The sequence below is a fragment of the Neofelis nebulosa genome, chromosome 6 (genome assembly GCF_028018385.1).
Source record: "Neofelis nebulosa isolate mNeoNeb1 chromosome 6, mNeoNeb1.pri, whole genome shotgun sequence".
In the NCBI taxonomy this organism is placed as follows: Eukaryota; Metazoa; Chordata; class Mammalia; order Carnivora; family Felidae; genus Neofelis; species Neofelis nebulosa.
The window spans coordinates 99,194,436-99,217,554 of NC_080787.1; the positions used below are offsets into that span (position 1 = coordinate 99,194,436).

The 23,119-nt window shown below is 40.4% G+C and overlaps 1 long non-coding RNA gene across 2 annotated transcripts; it reads right to left on the reverse strand.

Annotated features, from left to right (window-relative positions):
• Positions 1-5,656: 5,656 nt before the first annotated feature.
• LOC131514624 (uncharacterized) lies at positions 5,657-7,030 on the reverse strand. Of its 2 annotated transcripts, XR_009263173.1 has the most exons (3): positions 6,975-7,030; positions 6,183-6,215; positions 5,657-6,069 (listed from the first exon to the last, which is right to left on the reverse strand). It is a non-coding gene; the product is annotated as an uncharacterized LOC131514624 (long non-coding RNA). The 2 variants fall into 2 exon arrangements; XR_009263174.1 differs by lacking the exon at positions 6,183-6,215 and having other exon boundaries at positions 6,975-7,029.
• Between the last annotated feature and the right edge of the window lie 16,089 nt (positions 7,031-23,119).

The window sequence follows — 23,119 nt, forward strand, 5'->3', positions numbered from 1 at the left end:
GCTTCTTCCTGTCTCGGTCACACCACCTGTCATGGTTTCCTGGATTATCTCATCCATTGAACAGTAATTAAAAGTGAGCAAATATTAAATTTAATTTCCACGAACGTAATAAAAAAATTTGCATTCTGTAGCAAGTTCCCAAACTCCAGCCAATGATGCAATATACCACCAAGTTCCAATGGAACAAAATAATTTGCATAAGCCCTCAGATTCCATAGTTGTAGAATTTATAGCTGCTAAAACACATTGCATTAACTCTTCACAAACTAATGGGTCAAACAACTTACCAAATAAAAACATTCATACAAAGTTAAAAAGTTTATGCTTTAGGTTTTATACTTAAAGATTGTAATCAAATTTGGGAGAAGGGCATTAACATTAGCCACAGTTGAAAAAAGAATGAATACAACAAAATTCTTCCGGGTTTTGTATAATACCTAGTATCTTATACGAGTCCATAAGGGATTCTTTTATTCACAGCTAAATGTACCTCCGCTTTCTGAATTTCAGTGTCCCTAAGGCCAATGGTACATTCCACTTGGAATTGTCTCCTCCAGGAAATCTGCTCTCATTCTACAGCTTTCTCCAGCCTGGGTGGCTGGGTCAGAAGCTGCTGCTACAGTTCTCTGTGGCACTTTGTCCTTCCTCCATCAGAACACTGCCCTTGCTTAAACAAATTGTGAGTCTTCTCTGCTATAGTATAAACTGCACAAGGGAAGGGACCACATGTTTTGTTCAGTATTGTATTTCAAGTACCTGGCACGCAATAGATACTTATTAAATATTTAATGAATTAGTACATAGACAGTAAAATTGGTCATTTGTTTAAGCTTAGGAATGCCAAATGCAAGAAACAAAACCAGAGATGTATTCCCTCCATCTCTTTCATTCACTCAAGCCAGGAAGCCTCAGGAGTGAAAAGAACACAGTGTAGCAATTGGCCTTAGCTAAAACCTAGCTCAGATATTTACCAGTGTTGGGACTTTGGGTAAGTTACTTAACCTCTCTGAAACTCATTTCCTCTTCTGTAAAGTAAGTATAATAAAGCCCACCGTGTAGGGTTGTCTTAAGAACTTATAAACATATAAAACACCCAACATATATAGCAATCTGTAAACAATTATAATCATTATTTATTCATTAAACGTTTACGTGCCTGCTAATGAGCACTGAGGATACAAAGATAAATAAACCAAAATCCTCCCTCAAGACCTCAGTCTTATAAGTAATACGGCAAATGCAGTAACAGAGACAATCAAAAAGAATTACAAGACCAATTCAGCTGGAGAGAGGGGTACAATCAAAACAGAAGGGAGCATATGATTAGAACACAAGGTCTAAACACTATGGCTTGTGGGGGTGACCACAAGTGGTTGGCTTCCCATTTAACGCAAAGACTCCAACTTACTACAATGGCTGATGAGAACCCATCTAAGAGAGCACTCACACACCCTATTTTCTCTCTGACCTCATCTGCTACTACTCCCTCTGCTCTCTCCTCTTCTTGATGTGCTAAGCACACTCCTACCTTAGGACTTTGCACTGGCTGTTCCCTCCACCTAGATTGTCTTCCTCTGTTTATTCATGTAGCTGCCTTACCTCCTTTCTTGTTTGCTCAAATGTCACCTTTTCAATAGACAACCTTCATCAGACGATCTAAAATTAGACTCTCCACCCAGATCCTATAAAATGTGCTAATTTGTGTTGTTTACTGACACCACCCATCCCTTTCCATATAAGCTCTATGAAGGCAAAGCTAAGAGTTTTGTTTCCCAAGGTATGCTGAGTGCCTAGGACAGTGGCTGGCACTTAGCACTGTCAAACAAATGAATGAATGAAGTGTAGTTGGAATGTGAAGTCAGGGCAGGAAGGGGAGAGAAGCAAAGCTAGTGAGATGTACAGAGGCTTTGAATGCTGTGGTGAAGAGCTTAGATTTTTATCTGATAAGTAAGGGGAAGCCATTAAAGGTGAATGGCATGTCCAGATCTGCTTTTTAGATAAGTCACTCAGGGAAAGGGTTTGAAGGGAATGATAAGGATTTGAAGGCAGAACTTCACAGTTAAGAGGCTGCAGCAGCAAGTAAGCTAGAGAGCAAGACAAGAAAGGCCTAAACCAAAAGAACGGAAATAAGAAAGGAAGGGAGGGGACATATCTGAGGTATAATTAGGAGGTGAAGTCAAGCAGGACTTGATAACTGACTTCAAATGGAAGGAGATAGAAAGAGAAAATGATAGAAAGAAACAGAAGATGATAGAAAGAGAAAACCTGAGTAGGTTTGGAGAATGGGTAACTGGGAGGTTGAACTACGTGAGGTCTAGAATATGGAGACGGAGAGGGGCATGAAGGGATGAATTCAGCTCCATATAAACCCATAAACAGCAGATCCAGTGTCATTTGTGGAAGAGGAAATTTGGAGCTCTGGATGGAGGTTTCGACCAGAGATATTCTTGCTACCTAGTGATAATTACATTAATTTTAAAAGGAAAACTAATTTCAAACGTCCAAATTGACTTCCCCAAAGAGCAGAAATTAAAATGCAGCAACATTTCTTGTAAGATTTTATATATGTGTGTGATTTCCCCCCAGAGAGAATAAAAAAAAAAAAAAGTGTTTCTTTTTTTTTTCCCATTATTTAATTGATTCTTACTCCAGACTTCACTTTTTGTTAGGAGATTTTCAGCTAAACTCTCCAGAGAAAATAATAATCTCTTCCCCGCCCCCCCCACAAAAAAGTGACCATGTTGGGTTGTGAAATAACTAGTGGTAAAGTACAAAGAATATACCCTTTCATTTTGTAAAAGTATAAGGGGGAAGTTAAAGAAATTCAAAGGCAATATTATATATTCAAAACAAATTTGAGGAAATACTTTCAAAATGACATATAATTAGTTAGTGGAAGTTACTATCACAACATAGGATTGAAGCAAATTGCTTTATGAGCTTTCCCTTCTCCCTAATCAAACCTCTATATAAATATAAAGCATGGAAGAATGGACAACACTGTATTGTCACTTAAAATTACAGGTAGGAAGAAGTGTACATTGTTTGACTGCAATAATAATAATAATAATAATAATAATAATAATGCAGCACCAGCCACAGTGCTAGGCAGTTGTCCAAGCCTTACCTGGTTTGCTCTTGACTTTTAAAAGGAACGGATGATACTTTTAAAAGGAACAGATGATAAAACAAAAAACAGGGCTTAGACAAATGAGCAACTTGCTAAAGGTCACTTTGCTATCAAGTGATGCAGACATATTTTAAGAGAAGGGAAATTTTTTTTTTTTTTTTTTTAGAAATCCAATTACTGTAGCAACTTGCCCTGACCTGATGGGCACTATGAGGGCCCAGTATGTGAGACCGTCTGACTGGTTCACAGATTGCTGCTATACCCAGAACCTAGCAGCCTGGGCATTTGGAAATATGTAATATGCATAGTAATTTTTTTTTTTTTAATAAATAAAGACCAAAGGAATGGGCCATTAATTGATCTGAGGACCGTCTCCACAGTGTTAGTAATAACAGTTTTCAATATCCTGAAATATTTTCTTTCTAAAGGTGGACTTATTATTTAGAACTACCGGAGAATGTTTTAAACCCAATAGACAGTAACTGACCATGATAATAATCAGTGAGCGTAGAAGGCAGGTGCCCATTAGCTGGGCCTAGGTTTCACCGACTCACTAGCTCATCCCCTAGTTAGCACAGAGCCCTCTCTTTAACACTTGTGCTGAACTGATTCCAGTCAAGTTACCACGGATTGGAGATGACACGGAAGCCGTCGTCAGTTTTTTCAAACTAGCGCAGTTCCCTAGGTTGCACAACGAGCTAGTTTGGGTGGCCCTTTACCTAAGCTAACGTAATAAACTACGTAGAAGACTTCCCTCCTCGAAGCCAAATGACCAAGTCAGTGCTGAGAAGATGAAGCGCCGACTGCTTTCTACTTTTGATCGCGATTCTAGCTGTTCTTGTAAATCTCAACGTTTTGTGGCTCTGCAAACACAGTTCCACCCTTGTAAAGCGGGAAACGCCTGTTTCCCAGGCCCTCTCCGGAATTCCCGACGAGCAGCCCCCCACCATAAGCAAGCGCAACACTTATTTCTTTAGAATGCCTCTTTTTGTTCCTCAAAATCCTAAAGGAAAAAAAAAAAAACAAAAAACCCACGCCACCGCTCGGCTGTGAATCCCCAGCGCAAAAAGTGAAAGTGGGCGCGGGGCCCGGCCGCCTCTGCGGGGCGCGCGCCAGGGATGGGGGCGGGTCCCCAGGATGTGGCGCGCGTCACGTGACCCGAGGCGGCCCAATCCGAGCCGTGCCGCGCCGAGCGCGCCGCGACTGGGTCTGGGAAGCACTTCTCTGTCAATCAAAGTTGTCATTTGGGCTGATGCCGCTTAAATGCAAAGTAAAAAGGGCTTTTCACCTCCTTTCGCTAAATGTCGCCCCTGCGTGCAGACATCCAGAGTCACACATCCCTCCCTAGGGACTCCTGGGCACTGTGCACAATCACTTTCATCAGCCACTACCTACTTAATGGGCGGGAAAGAGCATTTCCTCTTAGGTGTGTTTCCAGGTGGGCTCGGGAAAGGTCGGGGCCTGTTGTCTCCTGCTAGTTTGCTGGGGAGGGAGCGAGGACTGTTTGCCTCCTTTCTCCAAAGCCGAAGTGCAAAGTGATGGTTAGAGGAAGTCTGAAGCGTTGGGGGCCCAAAGTGCGACCGGCGGACCCCGGCTATCCCCACCTTTCCCACTTTGACAGAGGGGACCCGTGAGCCCCTGAAAACAGGGCACATAGATGCAGACGTCAGCTCTTCTCTTTTACAATATTTCAAATGACTCTAAGTCTTTCCCCCCTTGAGTCTTAATGTTTAATTCAGTATCTTAAACAATTTAAAAGACCCGAGTTCCTACGTTACATAAAGTTCTGCTCTTTCACAGACTTCTGGGAGGCTTAACCGTAGCTCCTCGGTTTTTACCCCCAATATCCACCGCGAAACAAAAGCTAGCTTTCCTAAACTCAATAACAATAGAACTGGTTTAATCCACCTCTAGGTTGGCAACCCCCACCCCGAAGCCCTCCTTCACTCTCCAACCTGCCCCTAGGTATGTTTGTGTAATCAGAGACTGATTGTAGCTGCCTCGCCGTTTCTCCCCGGGAAAGCTTAGTTTGCATTCATTGAAGTTGCTTGTTTTTTAGGTTCACGTAGGCGAGCAGAGAAGATGCCACTCGGGAAAGAGCTGGGTTTCCTGCTCGACGTCTTCAGGAGCGGGCTGAGCTGCGCAGGTGTGCGGGTTATGATGGCAATGAGGAGGGTGACGTTGGAAGGTCTCTAAAACGTTAAGTTTTCGATTTGGGGAAATAAATTTTCAGAGAACCAACACTACGGTGGCAAGAAAAAAAAAATGGGGAGGGAGGCTAGGATTTTAGTGAAGAGATCAAGACCAGGGTTAGGAATAGTAAGAAGAGTGGCGATTTGTGCTCTGCTATTGCTTAAACTGTAAACACTGGCAATGCTGATAGTTATCTCTCCGGCAGTAATTATTCGGTATATTAAAACCGGGGAGAAAGAGGGACGTTAGGACCGGTCATTACGGTTTGTTTGAAGGATAGAATTGCGTGTCACCGACTTGTAAGGGTAAATGAAACGCAGACTCGGATACACCTTATTTTTGGAATGTTAGCTTTATATATTCTCGTAATTCATGAAATGTGAAGGGGACGCAAGGGTGTCTATGTTGGCTGAACAAGGGCAGAAGCATTTATGACTCTCCAGTCACGTAAAAGCTGCGCTCAAAGTTTTAAAAAGCGCTGGGACTGTAGCGAGGGAGGCGAGGGGCGGGAGCGGCTCTGGAGATGCGCCGCTCAGCTGGCCGGTGGGGGACGTCTTTAGGAGTACACGGTCCACTGGAGACGCCGTGGGAGGCCAGGGGGTCGAGGTAAGAGGCCGCTACGGGGGGTCCGGCTCCAGACAGGCTCTCTCCCACCCAAGGTCACTGTTGAAGAAGCAATTCCAACAGCGAATGCCACCGAGGTCTGCGTGCATGCAACTGACGGCTCTCGATTGGACTCCATTAGCCTAAATTGCGTAATTAAAGGAAAAAAAAAACACCAACGACTCTGCTCTGGCGCTTCCGCTGGAAGGCTAGCGGGGACGCGTGACAGAGCGAAGATAGCTTCTCCATTACGCACCTTTTCCTCCGAGCTCCTTTATGTAAAGTCACCCTTAAAAAGGGGGGAGGGGGGAGGAAAATTATCAAAATGTTATGTTCTTTTGGACAAGAGGAGAAGAAAAGAATTGGGGGTCCTGACATCAGGTCGAGGGGATTCTCGAAATAGGTTTAGAGCTCGTCATTGTGTGTTAAGGTCCGCTGGGTTCCAGAAGGGGCTCGTGCAGGGCGAGCTTCCTGGGAAATCTTTTCTCCAACGCTCCTGCGGTCACAAGCACCGTCCTGCTCGTAACTGCCTAATCGCTGCTTTCTCTGAGCAGCCCTGGCGGCACGGGCAGCCGGGGGTAGGAGCTGCGAGACAACCTCCGCGCGCGGGGCTGCGGACGCGGCCCGCAGGGCGCAGGGCTGGCGGCGAGCGAGCCCCGGGGAGTCCGGGTCGCGCCGTCCGCCCCAGTCGGGTGCCAGTGGACGCGTCGCAGAAGCCTCTGCAGACCTTGGAGCATCCCGAAGGCTTGCGCTTTTTTGGCCCCGAGAGAGGAGGGCCCCTTGTAGAGAGGATTAGAGTGCGCTTCTTTTCCCGCCTAGCACACTGCTTAACTCCTGGCAGAAGCGCACTTCCCCTCCCAGGTTTTGAAAACCAGAGAGATGACTCAAACTCGAAAGCGGCGGAATGGCCACCTGAGCTCCTCGCACAGTCTCATCCTCTTTCCTCCCACCTCCCTGCACCACCTTCTTTCAGGTCCTTGGTTCCCGGCTATATAGGTTAGGTTTGGGCGGAAGAGGGTCTGGGCAGGTGCCATCTGGGGGTACTTACCTGGTGTTGTCAAGTTCTCCTTGGGGTCAGGGAGTTACGAACTGCCTCTCCCCCCCCCCCCCCCCCCCCCCATCACCTGGCTGGGCTTATTAACTGGCGGTCTCGGCGCTCCTGGGGACGGTCCCGTAGGGTTTTTGTTTCCTTTTTCCTTTTCTTTTCTAGCGGAGCCTTGGGGGGGGGGGGGATTATTTTTTTTTTTTAAGTTTTAAACATTTTGATGTATATAGAAACGAAAAACAAAATTTCAAAACGGGAGGAGGGACCAAAAGGAGAGAGTCTGACTTGGAGTTGTTCTTAGCAGTCTGCTGAAACCACACCACTGTGCAGGATAGAGAGGAAGAGCGTTTCAAGGGAATTGGTTGAGTAAAACCTTTAGCTGTAACGTTATAAGAAACACAAGTGGCGGAAATAATAAAATGCACAGTAGATACACCATACAGATGATTTGGGAAGCTCTGCTCCCACTGAAAGCCCGGTGGAGAAAAATTATTTGCTTATTCTCACAGTATTACATTTCCCTTCGAATTAAACTATTTTTCCTTCCCATCAGCCAGCTAGACTTGGTTTCTTAATTAGGAAGCACAATGAAGTTTCTCACAGATGTAGTCAGCCACAGACTCTGATCCAAAATAATAAGTATAATTAATTTTAGAGGACATCTTTAGTTTATAAGGCCTGAAATTAAAATATGATGTTTTTTAACATTGTGGTACAAAAACACAGGGAAACATATTTGCTTCACAGTCTTATAGTGACACCATTTCCTTCCTCTGTGTTGAAAAAGGCTTTCAGTCTGATATGGCCCCCATCCCCTCTCACTCCAATGCCTCTTTATTCAAACTCGATTTCTTTCTAATCAAAAAATATCTTAGGAAATTCTACTTTAAAAATATTTCCTGATTTTAAAAAGTCAGCAAGACAGGTTGAAATCATTTAAATACCACATTGTCTTGGACAGATCACACAAATCTTTTTCTTATAATCTCAGTCTTATAAAGAATATACTTAAGCAGCTGTTCATTTAAATACAGTTTTTAAATATGCGTAATTTAACCTGAATAAATATTGCTAAACTTCCGATGCACTGAAATATAAGCACAAAGGTCAACTTCTCTATAATAGCTGTCAAATAATCTCTGGTTCTGCTTGGTGAAGTGAAAGTTATTTAGTGATTGATCATTTCTGAATTGAATACACAACATCAAGACAAATTATTAAGTCAGAAGTCCAAATATACCCACTTCCTAATTCTTATGGTATCATGCCTTTTAAGTTCTCTATGGTAGATTAAAATTTTGTCATTGTAAAGCACTGGAAAGAAGTGTAAACTTAACATGTTTTCTATAGCATTCAACTACTCCACTGACAAAAACCAAAAACAAAACCTATATGGTATGGACTGTATTTTGATGTATGTGATGATTTCGAAATTTGGTTTTGAACAAACTTCAGCCTCTGTGCAAGAATAACTTACCTTTTAGTAGATCTTTATGGCTATCTTAAATAAAAGTTTTTAAAAAGTAAACACGAAGAGGGAATATTACAACATGAAGTCTATCTTCTTGGGAGTCTGTACCCATTAGAGTCTTTGGGCTCATAAGTACATTTTGTTTCATAGTGATAACATCTCTAACGGGCACTTAGGGCTGATATTATCATCTTCTTTCGACAGAGAGGGGACTAGACGCCTCTGCTTCTGACACAAATTAAATGTTGTTTCTGTTAAATAGGCTGTCTCTTGGGTTGGAGTCACATCAGGATTTTGGGTTGCCACATTCAAGTAACTAAGAAAACAAACGCTGGCCTTGCCAATGCTGCTCCTAATTTCTCTGGCTCTTTGATGACTCTATGGTCCCATCTCTTACCTGCATTGTGCTATACGCTCTCATTACACATATATAGGTTGCTGCAGAGTTCTAAGCAGTAAAAATCTTCTTGATGGACAATCTAATTTAAATGACAAATGTGTACTGAACACATACCATAAGGGGTAAGGTAAGAAGAGGAAAATGAGGAACCCAGTCTTTACAAATAAAAATGACTCACAAATAAACGTAAGGTACTGGGATAGGTCACATTACTTTCTTGGCAAATTATTTTAATAGCAGTATTTAAAATTTTGTACCAAGTAACTTCTAACCGTCTAAATGTTTGTGAGTTTTGTCGTATATCATAGAAAGCCTTAAAGTGTGGGCCAGGATTACATATGTTTAAAAATCATTTCTGTCAGTTTATTCTCTCTCTTTTTAATATTAGGTTATTTGCTTAATTGTCAGTATAATTTTAATCCTTTCTAAACAAAATTACTTATTTGCTCTTTGCAGCTAATGACATTTCTTGATTGAACTTGATTAAGAGTCTCATCCTGTTTGGGAAACTGTCTAGTCTTGCCTCCTTAACTGGTTATAGGATATGATACTGCATTTAGGACTAAAGGTTCCCTAAGTACCACTGCCAATCCACTGAGAAGCCTTTTTTAATGGAAGTAGGTTGGAGAGGTTGTCTTTAGAAAGCTTGTCCTCTTAGATTCACAAAAGGGATTTTGAAGTATTTCTTTACCATTGGAAATTCTAAAATAATTCAAGGCAGTACGCATTATTGGACAATACTGGAAAATAAAAGGAGAGGTCTCTGGGCTTTGTAATGTGTATCTAGAGGAGAGCTTCCAGAATATGTAAAAAAAAAAAAAAAGGGGGGGGGGAGGGGGACCCATACTGTCTAATTCAGTAGTACTTCATTGTTCGGCAGTTAAATGTGTTGGTTTCTTGCCCTTTAGAAATGTACCTTAATTCCAAGGAGATTTTTCTTTCAAGATTTTAGCCACTTTTGCTCCTTTAAATAGTTCTGTAAACAAAGTTGCTTGTGTAAGCAATAGAAGGCTTTGTACACCAAGTGGAATGTCTTTCAACAGTTGCCTGAGTAAAATACGTATGGAGTTTTCCCTAATGAAATTTTAAATATGGTTCTATGAATTCTAATACAATCTGTGGATAGTATATGAACAAAAGCATGTGTGTTAAACATTACCACTGCAGAAGAAAAATATTTTCTTTTGACTGGAAAACTTTAAACTTTAGTAATGGTGAGGATCATTGCTTTACAGAAAAGATCACTGCATGTAGTATTTACTCACATCTGACAATGAAAGTCAGTGTTTTGTAACTAATTTACTTAGTAAAATGGTACTGTATACTCAACCAGAATTAAAAAGTAAACTGGTTGTTAGAGTTTAGAAATACTCTATGAGAAAACTATATGCTTTGGTTGATTTCTATTTTACATTAACATATGTAATTATATACCCAAAGAGTTTGAATATATTAATGTTAAGTATTTTCATTGCAAATTTAATTTGCATCTGGTTGTGGTTTTCTAACAAGTTTGTTTTTGCAGATTAACATTGCTGCCTCTCACAGCATTTCACACTTGAAATATCTGTGAATTGTGTTTTGGGTCCATCAAACTGGAAGTGTGTGGTTAAATATTAACCCTTTCTTCATTTTTTAAATTAAAAGTGTTCTTTCAATATAAGAGAAGAGACATACTTAAAGAAATAGAAAACTTTTATTCGATGGTAAATATTTTCTGTTTCAAAAATAAATTAATCTAAAAAGGCAACATTTTGGTTGGTAAGACATTGAGACTGTTAACAAATCCGTGAGTCAAATGGATACGCGGAGCAGTATCCTTCTGTACTTTTGACAGTTAGTTTGATTTCATTTAGATTTTTGACCTCTCCTAGGATTACTGCCTATTAAGTCAAACTCAGGGAAACCAATCCACCTAGTTTAAAATAAAATGACGTTAATTCCCAATTTTTCTAAGAACTTCATTCCTTCTCACATCTTTTCTTTGTCAACCCCAGGACTGTTAGCCAATGCTCATTGAAAGGAAATTTTTATCATTTATGGCTGGCAGTATCTATCTCTCTTTATTGGGTTATAACAAATCAACCTGGCTACAGTTTTGCATTGGGATTTTTTAAAAGATAATACACACGTACTTTTTCATCCAAATTTAGAAATTACATTTGATCAATTAGAACAAAATTTGTAGACAAAGTTGATACCATAATGCTTTTGTTTGCATTAAACTAGAGCAAGACCCCAGCATCCAGAAAGTTTCTGGTCAGTGATAAAGTAGAGCACTGTACCTTGGAACCAGAGAAAATTGATGTCCCAAGTATACAGCAGACCCAAGGCCCTTCCAAACACTTCCCCGTTTGGAATTTTCTCCTCTGGTCTCTCTTCCCAGCTCTGCTCATGAAGGTACTGTCTGTTCCTGACAGTCCCATGTAGACTTGATTCCTAGGGAATCTTTTGTTCAGCCGATGGTAATCCTTCTGTGGACTTTATTACTTATGTTGGCCCTTCTGTTATTTGCCTAGTATTCAGCTCTCTCAAGCTTGAGTGCCATTGTGTAATAGATTCAAGTATACCAAAGCAGGTCTCCAATCCTCTGGCCTCATGTAATATGGCTCAGCCAAGGGCCTTCAGTGCAGTAGCCACAACTTTTATAACCTTTGGAGTTACTTAATTGCAATGCTTTGGTTCCCCTATTGGTTAAATATGGAGAGTTGAAATGAAATTATATTTGAAAAATGTCCAGCTTAAATCTAAGAGTTTCAGAGTATTTTCAGAGTACAGTATTTTGTTTTCACTGATGTCATTTTTAAGGTAAAGTAAAATATGTGAACTCCTTCACTTACATATTTCCACTGTACCAAAAAACAGAGAGAATAATATAACCAACACCTATCTCCAGTGTACTTCTCTCTATGTACCTGTCTCCAAGACACGTCAAAGCTATCTTTGCTTCAGCTTTTAAAAATATGTTTTTATGTTAAAACTTCCTACCCTTCCATCTCTTTCTTTTTCCTCCCTCCATAGCCAAGGTTATTCCCATGCACGAGTTTTAGACTTACTACATTTGTATGTATTCATAGTATTGCTTTGCTTATTTAAAAATCTGTCATAAATAGCATCATTTTTTTTTTTTTTAAGTAAGCTCCACGTCCAATGTTGGGCTTCACTTCACAACCTAGAGATCAAGAGTCACAAGCTCTACTGACTGAGTCAGCCAAGCACCCTGTATGTATTCTTTTTAACTAAAACTTTATGGGTTTTTTTTTTTTAATTTTTTTTTTTCAACGTTTTTTATTTATTTTTGGGACAGAGAGAGACAGAGCATGAACGGGGGAGGGGCAGAGAGAGAGGGAGACACAGAATCGGAAACAGGCTCCAGGCTCCGAGCCATCAGCCCAGAGCCTGACGCGGGGCTCGAACTCACGGACTGCGAGATCGTGACCTGGCTGAAGTCGGACGCTTAACCGACTGCGCCACCCAGGCGCCCCACTTTATGGGTTTTTTGAGATTTACTCACACTAATATATGTTGCTTTGGTCCATTCCATTCCTTTGGTCCAATACTACAATGCTGTAGTATTCCATTAATGGATATACCATCACGAACTTCCTTTTTTTATATTTGCTATTTCAAATGATGCGCTGTGAAACCCTCATACATGTCTCCTTGTGCACAGGCTGTCTCTCTTGAGTACTGCATGGAATTGGAGTTGTGAGATCATAGCTATGCCTATTTCCAGCTTTAATAAATATCACTAAATTGCTCTTTTAAATGGTTACCCCAATTTACACAGGTACTAGCAGTATGTGAGAGTTTCTGTTGCAACTGTATTATCACCAACACTTGATATAGTCAGACTTTCAGATATTTTCCCACTTCACCTGGGTATAAAGTGGGGACTCGTTGTTTTTAAATTAGATTTCCCTGGGGCTCCTGGGTGACTCAGTGGGTTAAGATTCTGACTTTGGCTCAGGTCATGATCTCATGGTTTGTGAATTCTAGCCCACATTGGGCTCTGTGCTAGCAGCTCAGAGCCTGGAGTCTGCTTGGGATTCTATGTCTCCCCCTCTCATGCTCATGCTCTGTTTCTCTCTGTCTCTCAATAATAAACAAATGTTAAAAAAAATTAAATTAGATTTCCCTAACGGCTAGTGAAACTGAACATCTTTTCACTGTTAAATGTCTGACTTTCCTTTTGCTATCAATTGTGTGTCCTTATATTTTGCTTGTTTTTTATTTGGAGTCGCTTGTTTTTCTTACTGATTTATCATTCTTTTTCTGAGTTCTAATTCCTTATCGGTTATGTTTGCTGTAAAAATATTTTCCTGATCTGTGGCTTCGCCAGGCATTGTTTATGGCACCTTTAAAAATGTGTAAGTTTTATTTTGTTTTCTTTAACTGAGATATAATTGACATATAATATTGTATTAGTTTTAAGTGTCCAGCATGATGATTTGATATATGCATATATTTTCAAATGATCACCACAATAAGCTTAGTTAACGTCCATCACCACATATAGTTACAAATTTTTTTTTCTTATGATGAGAACGTCTAAGATTTACTCTCAGCAACTTACAAATATAGAATACAGTATTACTTACAAATATAGAATACAGTATTATTAACTAGAGTCACCATGTTGTACATTACATTACATTTCCAGGACTTACTTATCTTATAATTGGAAGTTTGTACCTTCGACTCCCTTCACACATTTTGCCCAATCCAACCCCCACCCCCGCCGCCAACCACTCTGTTCTCTATATACCCATGAATTTGGATTTTTTCAGATACCCATATAAGCAAGAGTGTTTCTTTTTAATAGAGTGAAAAATGTATTTATCTTTTTCTTTAAAGTTTGTGCTTTTGTCTCTTGTTTAAGAAGTTATTCCTTAGCCTTAAGTCATGGGTATATTTACCAATACTCTCTTTTAAGTTTCATAAAGTTTTTCTTTGTCTTTAATATATCTACAATATATTTTTGTTTTTGGCAAGATGTAGAAATCTATTTTTACTCCCAGATGAATATCTAATTGTCCAAGACCCATTTATTAAATTGCTCATCCTTTCCTTATACTTTTAAAATGCTACCTCCTTCATTTATGAGATCCATAGGTACATCTGTGAGTCTCTTTTCTTTTCATTGGGCTATTCTTGTACCATTGCAATGGAGTGAAATGCTTTATGTCTTGACATCTGGCAGGGTGAGTAGTTTGTAGTCTTCAAAATTGTTTTTGTTATTTTTGGCCTTTTGCTCTTCCATATGGATTTTGATGTCAATATATGTACTCTCTACAAAGTAGAAAAACAGTTTATAAAAAAAATAACTTTTTTGGATGCTAATATCCTCAAATAACTTTTTTTGGAATTTTAAGCTGGAAATATTTATTTGACATTTTCTCTATTTAATCTTTGGGTCTCCGTTGAAATGCATGATGCAATTGATCCTATCCTAACTTCAAATCTGCTGCTGAATTTGGCTGCCCTGAATTTTGGTGCTCAGAGTTAGAAAAGTTAATTTTGTTTTTAAAAAACTCAGTGTCACCAAGCTGAAGAGCGTTCGGTTGCAAAAAATGAGGGTTTGTTTTCTTAAGTAGCATTTGAATTGAGATGTTGAGGTAAGGCCAGGTAATCGCTTTCTTTTCTCCTTTTGTCATTAAGTAGAGTTAGAACAATGGGTGTTATTTGAGAGCTGCCCTTCTAACCTTTACTGCTCTTAAAATGCCTTCAGGTCATCACAAGTTTCTTAGTGGTGTTTTAATTTTTAATTTAATGTTTAACTTCAGAGAGAATTGCTTAGAAACATTTACCTTGTTGAGCTACAGGGAAATGGTTAGATAATGGTGTCTATTGGTGCTGATAAGTATTTATTTTGGGGACTGAGTAAAAAAAATAGGATTGTCAAAGTTTTATGTAATTGGAAATTTACTTTGGATTATTTCATCCTTAAGACATTAAAAAGTAGGAAGATGTCTGGTCCTTTGATTTTTAAAATGTATTCTCCATTATACAAGCTTCCAGAGTACTTCAGTGAATGTGAATTTACATCATAGCTGTTTCATAAATATTTTGAGGGATTTTTTTCTCTTATCTCATTGCCTTTGTCCAATGGGAGAAGAAATGGTACTCAATTCATTCCCTTCTGAGATTTACCATAAATTGGCCCTAGATGCTTCTTTTATACCTAAAGAGTATACAGTTTCTGTTTCAAAGTCCTGATTTTTCTCAGTTTCTCATCCATTTTCTGGGATGAACCTTACTTGGCCAGGTTCCTCAACTGTGTGTGATAGAGAGAGAGAGAGAGAGAGAGAGAGAGAGAGAGAGAGAAATGGAAGTGGAGGGGGGGCTGGCTGGAGGGGTGGGGGTAAGTTAGTCATTCTCCTTTGAAGCATTCAGCAGGATTACTTATTACGGTGTATGAGAGTTTTTCCTTTATTATAAGGCAGTGGTCTTAGACTGGTTGGTTTTTGTTCTTTTTCTTTTTATAGTAGTTGTTTTTCGTCCAAGTTCAGTAAAGACCAAGATATGCCCACTCAGGGAATTCCTCTACAGGTACATGTAGGAACATACAGTTGGAATTGAAGATAGTTGCTTATTTATTCATTCACTCATTATATATATATACACACCCATAGGACAAATAGAGTGACCATAAAATTTATGATCCATAGCAGGACACTTTTGAGAGTGAAATGAGGCTTTAGGAACAAGGAACACAAACCAGGGTCTTCCCTGGTAAGCCATCCAGCCCTGACCACTGTGTGTCACGCTTCCTATAACCAGGAAGTTTTTTAATAACCTAGTTTACTCGTTCAGGCTGCAAAAGGAAGGGAAAGAGTTGATTAGAGGGAAAGAGGAGGCGTCTGTATAGTCACTGCACCCTTTAATAGAAAACAAACACCCAGAGACTGCAGGTTTATTGGGTGCTAAGTGTGCCTGGCTGTAATCTGCTGGTTTCATTGAATTCATATACCCTTTCTTGGTGCTGCTTTTCTAGAAATTGTGTCTCTACTTTGCTTCCTTATTACCCTTAGACATTTTTGGTGTGTGTGGGTGTGGGGGGGGGGGGAGATATAACTAACATATAACATTGTATTAGTTTTAGGTGTACCTTAGATATTTTAAAAAATTGTTACCTTCTGCATTTCTTTTATTTTGGACTGGCAATATTTCTGGCCCTAGTCTTTGTTACTATTTTTCTTATTTTACAGTTACAGTAATTAGATTTCCAGATCATTCTCTAGGCAAAATCGGTTAGCCTTTTTTCTTTTTTTTTTTTGACCATTTGAAAAGAAGGTCTAGTAGCCACGTGCTTTTCATTCCTATCCAATGGCTAAAGTCATAGGTTTTGTAGGTGGGTTTTTGTTTCTGTTTTTGTCTTTTTTTGGATTCAGAAAAGACTCACCTCAGATCCGAACCTTGCTAATTTTTGACACAGCAGAACAGCTTGGTGTGCCTGTATCCCAGCACACTGCAAAGCAGGCTCCAAAGGGAGAAGGAGTGGGGACAGAGGGTGATGGATGGTGGAAGGGAGGAGTGGGGGACGCTTTCCTTGTGTTGGCTGTATGGACTGTTTTGGAAAGAGTCATTTTGTTTTTGTGGGTAATGTCACCCCTCCCCTTTTCTGAAATCTATCCCTAAAAGTACAAAATATGGGAGTGTGTGTTTGCTGATGGTCAGATCAAAGGTTCTCAGGGGGCTGGACTACCTGAAAAGGGAAAGGGGCTAGGGTAGCTCTCTGCAGCCTGACCTCTCCACTCTCTTTGTGAGGGAGTATTTGATGGGCAACTGGAGACAGAGCTGCTGGCATGACCTTCCCAGGTGCTGCTGAGATGGAATGTGTGTATCCGTGTATGGATATGGTCACTTTGAGCTCTTTGAGGTAGAAAAAAGACAGTAACATACATACTAACACAAATATTGAAACAGAGTGTTCATCTTTCATCAGAGCCCCTTGGTTTAGAATCCTTTTGTTCAGCAGCAGTGAATTGTAACTATTAACTAATATTGTTTAAAAGATTGGCATTTGTGGCACAAAGGTAAGTGTAACTTACCTGAGTAACTTCTTCACCCTTTGCAAATATTTACAGGTTGAAGGAATATAGTTTAACAAAAGAGCCAAGTGATTTTGTAGTGTTTTACTTTCTGGTTTTCCTACAGTTCAGAAGATAACTTATCTGGAAAAAAAGGGAAGGTTTTGCTTGTGGAGAGTAATGGATTATTTTAAACCTCATTCCTTTCCCTTAAGGGTTGTTGCTGCATTGTTTTTAAGCTTTTGGAAACACAAAATCTGGATGACTTTTTTTTTTTTTTTGAAGGATGCTGCCGATAATGGTTAATAGCATAACATGTTGTGCTTTTATGAACATATTAAAGCACTTTAAAATATTCTATATGTTCTGGCATTATGATTTAAAAATAATATGGTCTGTATAAAACCTTCTTAGAATAGATGTTTATGTCCTTATGAACTTATGAAAACAACTTTTAGAAATGCTGTGTTTGTGAAAAAGAGAACAGCCTCCCCAAAATAAATGTTTTTATGGAAACAACAAACTCCTTGCTAGATTTCCTCTTCTGGTTTATGGTTCTTCTAATAATGTCATTAGTTAACAACAGGACTGATACCTTTAATTCTCCAGTCCCTTTGTACAGTTAAGTGCTGGCTGGAATCTTCTCCGGGCTGAAAGAATGACACATTCAAGAAGTCTCTGACAGTGTTTAAACACCTCTTATCAAAACTTAATTTCCATGAATGATTGATTTTGGCACTTGATGGAAGGCTGAAGAATGTTCAATTACCCCATTTTCATGTGCTAATGAAGCCGAAAGTGACTTAAGGGGATTTCTTTACACTGTGGCAGCCTGTTTGGATATGCACATGACTTCTTAGGTTTCTCTCCCAGGGTTTGTCTCTACTAAATAGTTGTCTTATTGAGTAACTGTGGCTAATCTGTCTGCTTGGCCACAGGCCTTGGCCTTACTCTGTAGAGCGGACTGTAATTAGCAAAGCTGTCAAACCAGGTGTTTAATTTCAAGAGAACTCATTTTATAAGTCTTCCAGTAACTTGCAGAATCAATGAGGTTTAGGTTTTCTGTTTGTTCACAGGCACTCCTTGGATATTAGGTTTTGAGTAAAATCGATATGGAAAACATTTTAAAGTGGGGGGAAAAAAGCAACTTTCAATTCCAAACTTTGGCTTCAAAAGTTTGACCGTTGAATTCAATTTTTTACACACCGAACTCGAATTTTTTTTTTTTTTTATTAAAACACTCCAACCTTGGCTGGAAATACAAAATTTAAGGATTTCCTGCCCCTTTCTTTTGGGGGGGGAGGGGATTGAATGAGGGAGAAGAAAAATAGGAAAATACTTAAGATTCTCTCTACTAAAACATATGCTGTTTGTGGATTTAAATATTGATGATTATGCTACATGTTCTTTTATAATCATCTTCAATATCATTTTGATAACAGAAACCCCAAAACTTCACCTATACATATCCTTCTGGGTTGAGACTCCGTTGGTGTTTATAATTCTGTGGATTCCAGAGAGGTTACTTCTCTGGCTTCCCAAGACTTCTGAAGACTGAAGTAAGTCACAGGCTGGTTTTGTGACCCCAGATGAGCCACTTCTAGCCTCTTAAGTTCGAAACAACAACAGTCCTCATCCAAACTGCTTATTACTTCCTTACAGGTTCCGCTTCCTTCTAATGAAGGTGTCTGACTCCTTGGAACATGGAAAGTGCTGTGTTCCCCGGAGTTGAGATCCTTGTTTAGATTGAGATGAACGTGCTGTGTGTAAACACTTAAGCCTCTCCTTATGGGTGTGTTCAGGCTCAGCCAAAACCAATGGTGTGACTTCTCTACCCGGTTGGTTACCGACTCCTGGCATAATCTTTACTTTTGTAGGAAGAGGAAAGCATGTCGGGGAAAAGAAGTGGCTTTGCTTCCTCAAAGGACCCCTGCCTAGTGAGCTTGCAGTTAAGAGAATTTCATCAGTTCGCCCTATGTGGCGAGCCTCAACTCTGATGAAACTGAAGCTGGCGATTCTCTGGAAACATCATTTAACTTCAGTGTTGCCTTGTCTTCTCTTCTCCTCCACCCTCACACTAGTTACCTCAGTGCATCTCCCCATGAAAGAGAAAGAGGGAAGAAAATAAGACCATGACCAGGTGTCAGGAAGTATACTCAGGGCCTGGGGGCGGGGGGGGGGGGGGGGGGGCAGCAGGGGACTGCCTAATGGAGAAATTACTCTCCTTTCCTGTCCTGGGAAGCCATGGCATGTCGTGGTCCTGGCGACCCCGTGTTCTCCATCAGCTCCCTGTCTGCTCCCCACTCAGGCACTGTGTGGCAGAGAGGAGAGAGCGTTCAGCTGGAAGACCACAATCCTGCTTGTGCCTTCAGTACTTTGACAACAGAGCGGGGTCCCCTCGTTCCCCGGGCCATGGTGTATCATAGGAAGTTTACCTAACTCCCGTGTTCAGTAATTGCTTATGCCACTTGCATATAATTTGGAAGGCGTACTAACAGATGAAAACACACTACACTCAAATGAATGATTATTTGCATGTTCCCCACTGTATTTCACTGGGGCTTTGTCACAATGGGATCTGACATGTTTTTCTGTTTCTTGGTGTGATTTCTCTGATTGTTTCTAAGTTCATGTCATTGCCATTTGACATGTTCTTTAGGAGTTGGTGAATCAAAACTTATTTGACACAAAAGCAGCCAGTATTTTTGTTACAGTGCTGTTTGAGCAGATCATTCATGTAAAATTAACTACTAATACATCTTCCAAATTACATAGATGAGAGAGGGTTGGGAAATAAAAAGTAAAATTCAAAACTGATTTTCTTGGTACCTTTATTATTATTTTTTAAAGTTTACTAGTAATATAACCTCTTTTTTAGTAATCTCTATGCCCAACGTGGGGCTCAAACTCACAACCCCAGATCAAGTGTTGTATTTTCTTCAGACTGAGCCAGCCAGGCACCCCTGATTTCCTTGGTACTTTTAGATGTTTTCATTTCTTCAGACATTTAAACAAAGGAGGTAACATATATATTCCCCACGTTATCTAGATTTTTCTCTGCTTCTTTATTCCTGAAGACCTCCTACTGTCACTCCTCACTTGAGGATTAGTGAACCCAGGCTTGCCTACCCATTCCATTGCACTGGTCAGCCTTTTTTAGGTTTTCCAATTTTTTTTTAATGTTTATTTATTTTTGAGAGAAAGACAGAGTGCGAGTGGGGGAGGGGCAGAGAGAGAGAGGGAGACACAGAATGGGAAGCAGGCTTCAGGCTCTGAGCTGTCAGCACAGAGCCCAACGCGGGGCTCGAACCCAAGAACCATGAGATCATGACCTGAGCTGAAATCAGACGCTTAACCACTTAACTGTCTGAGCCACCCAGGCACCCCTCTTTACATTTTCCTAAACTCAACTGTTAAATGACTCTCTCCAGCTCCAAGCTCCCAGTGACATGCTTCCTCCACAGTGGTGTCAGCTTAAGCTTCCTGCTGCATCAGATGCTACACCCTAAGAGGGCAGGGGCCAGGCCTGTCCACTTCTCCACTGCACTCTTTTTATTCACTGGGTGTTTCTTCAGTGAAAAATGCACCGTTTTAATGAAATCTCATCTTATCTCCAGACCCTATAGTGGCTTTACATCATGTGCAAACTAAACTTCAAACACCTCAATCCTGCATTCTCGTCAAAGCCTGTTGGGAAATGGCCCCGACGTTTCTCACAGAGCTCATACTAGTGGAAATGCTCTCCTAGGCTTACCTTCCTTCCTGTATTGTTCAGGGCTGGCACCCCTGCCCCCTTACTCCTGTAACTGTGCCCTGCCCTTTCTAAATCACACTGCCTTTTGTTCCTAGTGTCCTCTTTATAACATCAGTGAGCACTGATTATTTACTAAGTGCCTGGTACTGGGGATGCACAAAAAATAAGTCAAGCAGTTCCTGCTGTCTAGGATTTTCCTTCCTTCCCTGACTGGCGGGCAGGAAGGGGTAAGCTCTGTCAGGTAACATCTGAGTGTAGGAGGGAAGGTGGGGGTGTTTGGTGGTACCCTTTCCTGAAGTAAGGGCAGAGGCTAGACACTAGCTATCTATTCATCCCTGTTTCTCTAGGGCTTTGCCTGGCGCTTTTCTTAAAATAGATGTGTGATTACTGATAATCTCTCTCCCATCTTGTTTGCCTTGCCTTCTGCTCCTACCAGTACCTCCCACCTAGAAATCCTCCTCTTCAACTCTGCCTTTCACAAGGCCCAGCTCAAATACACCTTCTCCATAAGGTCATAGCCAGTACATGGCCCAACATTGTCTTTCTCTCCTGAAGACCCCAGGGACCGAGTGTAATTCCTTTGTGGTGGCAGTCACGTTCCACCATGTGTCCAAGTCTATGCCTTTCGCCATGCTACCTTCTCTTGTCTTAATCACTGGCCCCTAGAACACTTGCATGGGGATTGATACACACTTGCTTTTGCTTCTCAGCATAAAGTAAACTCACTTGGGCAAAAGATATTTGAAGCAAGGAAACTGAACAAATTTCAAATGGATGAAATATACTCTTTCTATGTATGTGACAACTAGGTTTTCAAATGTTACTCATATGCTTCAAAGCAGATTCGTTGCAGTTCCATTTTATAGTGTAGCAAACACTAACATGGATTTTTAGGACTGCTTTATTTTTCTTCTGGCCCAGAGAGCTGGATCACACTAAAATAAAGAAAAAATTTAGAAAAGCTATGAATTTACTTGGGTGAGTAATTAGGCATTCTTTAGGCAAAGCATTCCCTGAGGGTTATGTTTTGTTTTGATTTTTCTATGAACTCCACTCATTTCAAAAATTCACACACATTCAGAACTGTAGTAAAGGAGAAAGAGGGTACAGAAAATATATCTGCGTATGTAAGTAGGGAGGAAAGAAAAAACTACAGGTGGAGAATCTAGAATTAATGAATCGGGTGCAAATATGAGAGAAACCACTGAGATAACAGAAGGTGTCAGAGGCCAGAGAAAGTTGCTGAACTTCCGCCCTGAGAGAGTGGTGATGATCTCCTCCCTCCTGAATATCTGACTCACCATTATGGCAGGTCACAGTCAACGGAAGTTCAACAGGCCACTCAGAAAGCGAAGGGGTCCCAAAATGTGCCCAGTCCTCTCTATGGAGGATGGTGAGGCCTGGGGAAGCCCTTTGCAAACTAAGTCAACTTGTATAATTAAGTCTCACAGCTTGAGATACCCAAGAATCTGTCAGCGCACTCTCCTACCAGCACTTCTAATCCTTAATGTCTTTTCATTAAGGAACAGAAGCCCTTTCTCAAAGAAAAGTTTTCTCAAAGAGAAGTTTGCTCAGAATCTAAATCAATAAAACATATGTGATGGCTGGATACCATAAAGAAAATGCATAAGAATATAAACTTATTTTATGTATTTAAATTTAAAGCACTTATTTATTTATTATGAGACAAATCAGTTCAAAAAACTTGTTGAAACCCAACTATGAAATCCATGGTTTTGTCTGATAACTACAGCCTTACATCAGCCTGGGCATCCAGTTAATTTCTCTGTTTAGTGTTCACCTTGTCAAATCAATCTATTTCATGAAAGTATTGCCCAGTTGGGTTCAATTCATCTTAAGGCTAATTAATCTTATTATATCCATCATCAATGGTTGGATTTTTTTTTTTTTTATTTTCTAGTTTTAAGGTCAAAAAAGCACCCAAAACGTACTAGTGCTAAAACAGAGCAACTACACCGTGCTGCTGCTGTGGACCTGTGCTATCACAGCATGCCCTGTCATGTCAGGGGTTCATTTGTTATCGGACGACTCCCTTTTGGCAGAGAATCTGTGTGGGACACTTCCAAGCTCTTTCTGGGATCTCACTGAGCTCAGCCTCTAGGGACTGGAGGTTCATTCAGGTGGCCTAACATGCATAACTTGCTCAGGGCTACATTTTTAAAAAGAACTGTGCAAGGCAAATGGCCTTCTAATCAGTAATGGACACCTGAGAATCTTGGCTGTAGCCACAGAATAACAGCAGACATAGGCTGCAGAGTTCAGTTTGAAAACTATTGCTCTAGTCCATGTGGCTCTATTAATCCCCATAGAGTATAACTTCTCATCTTTCCTGCCCTCTTTCATTGCATCTTTTTTTCTTGGAGTGTTTCTTTTCTGTTTACTTTGTTTAGCTTTCTTATTCTGAAAAATTAAGTTGCGTTGTTACAGATACTACCCAAGATATACAGAGTGCTTAAATTTGTCACTTTT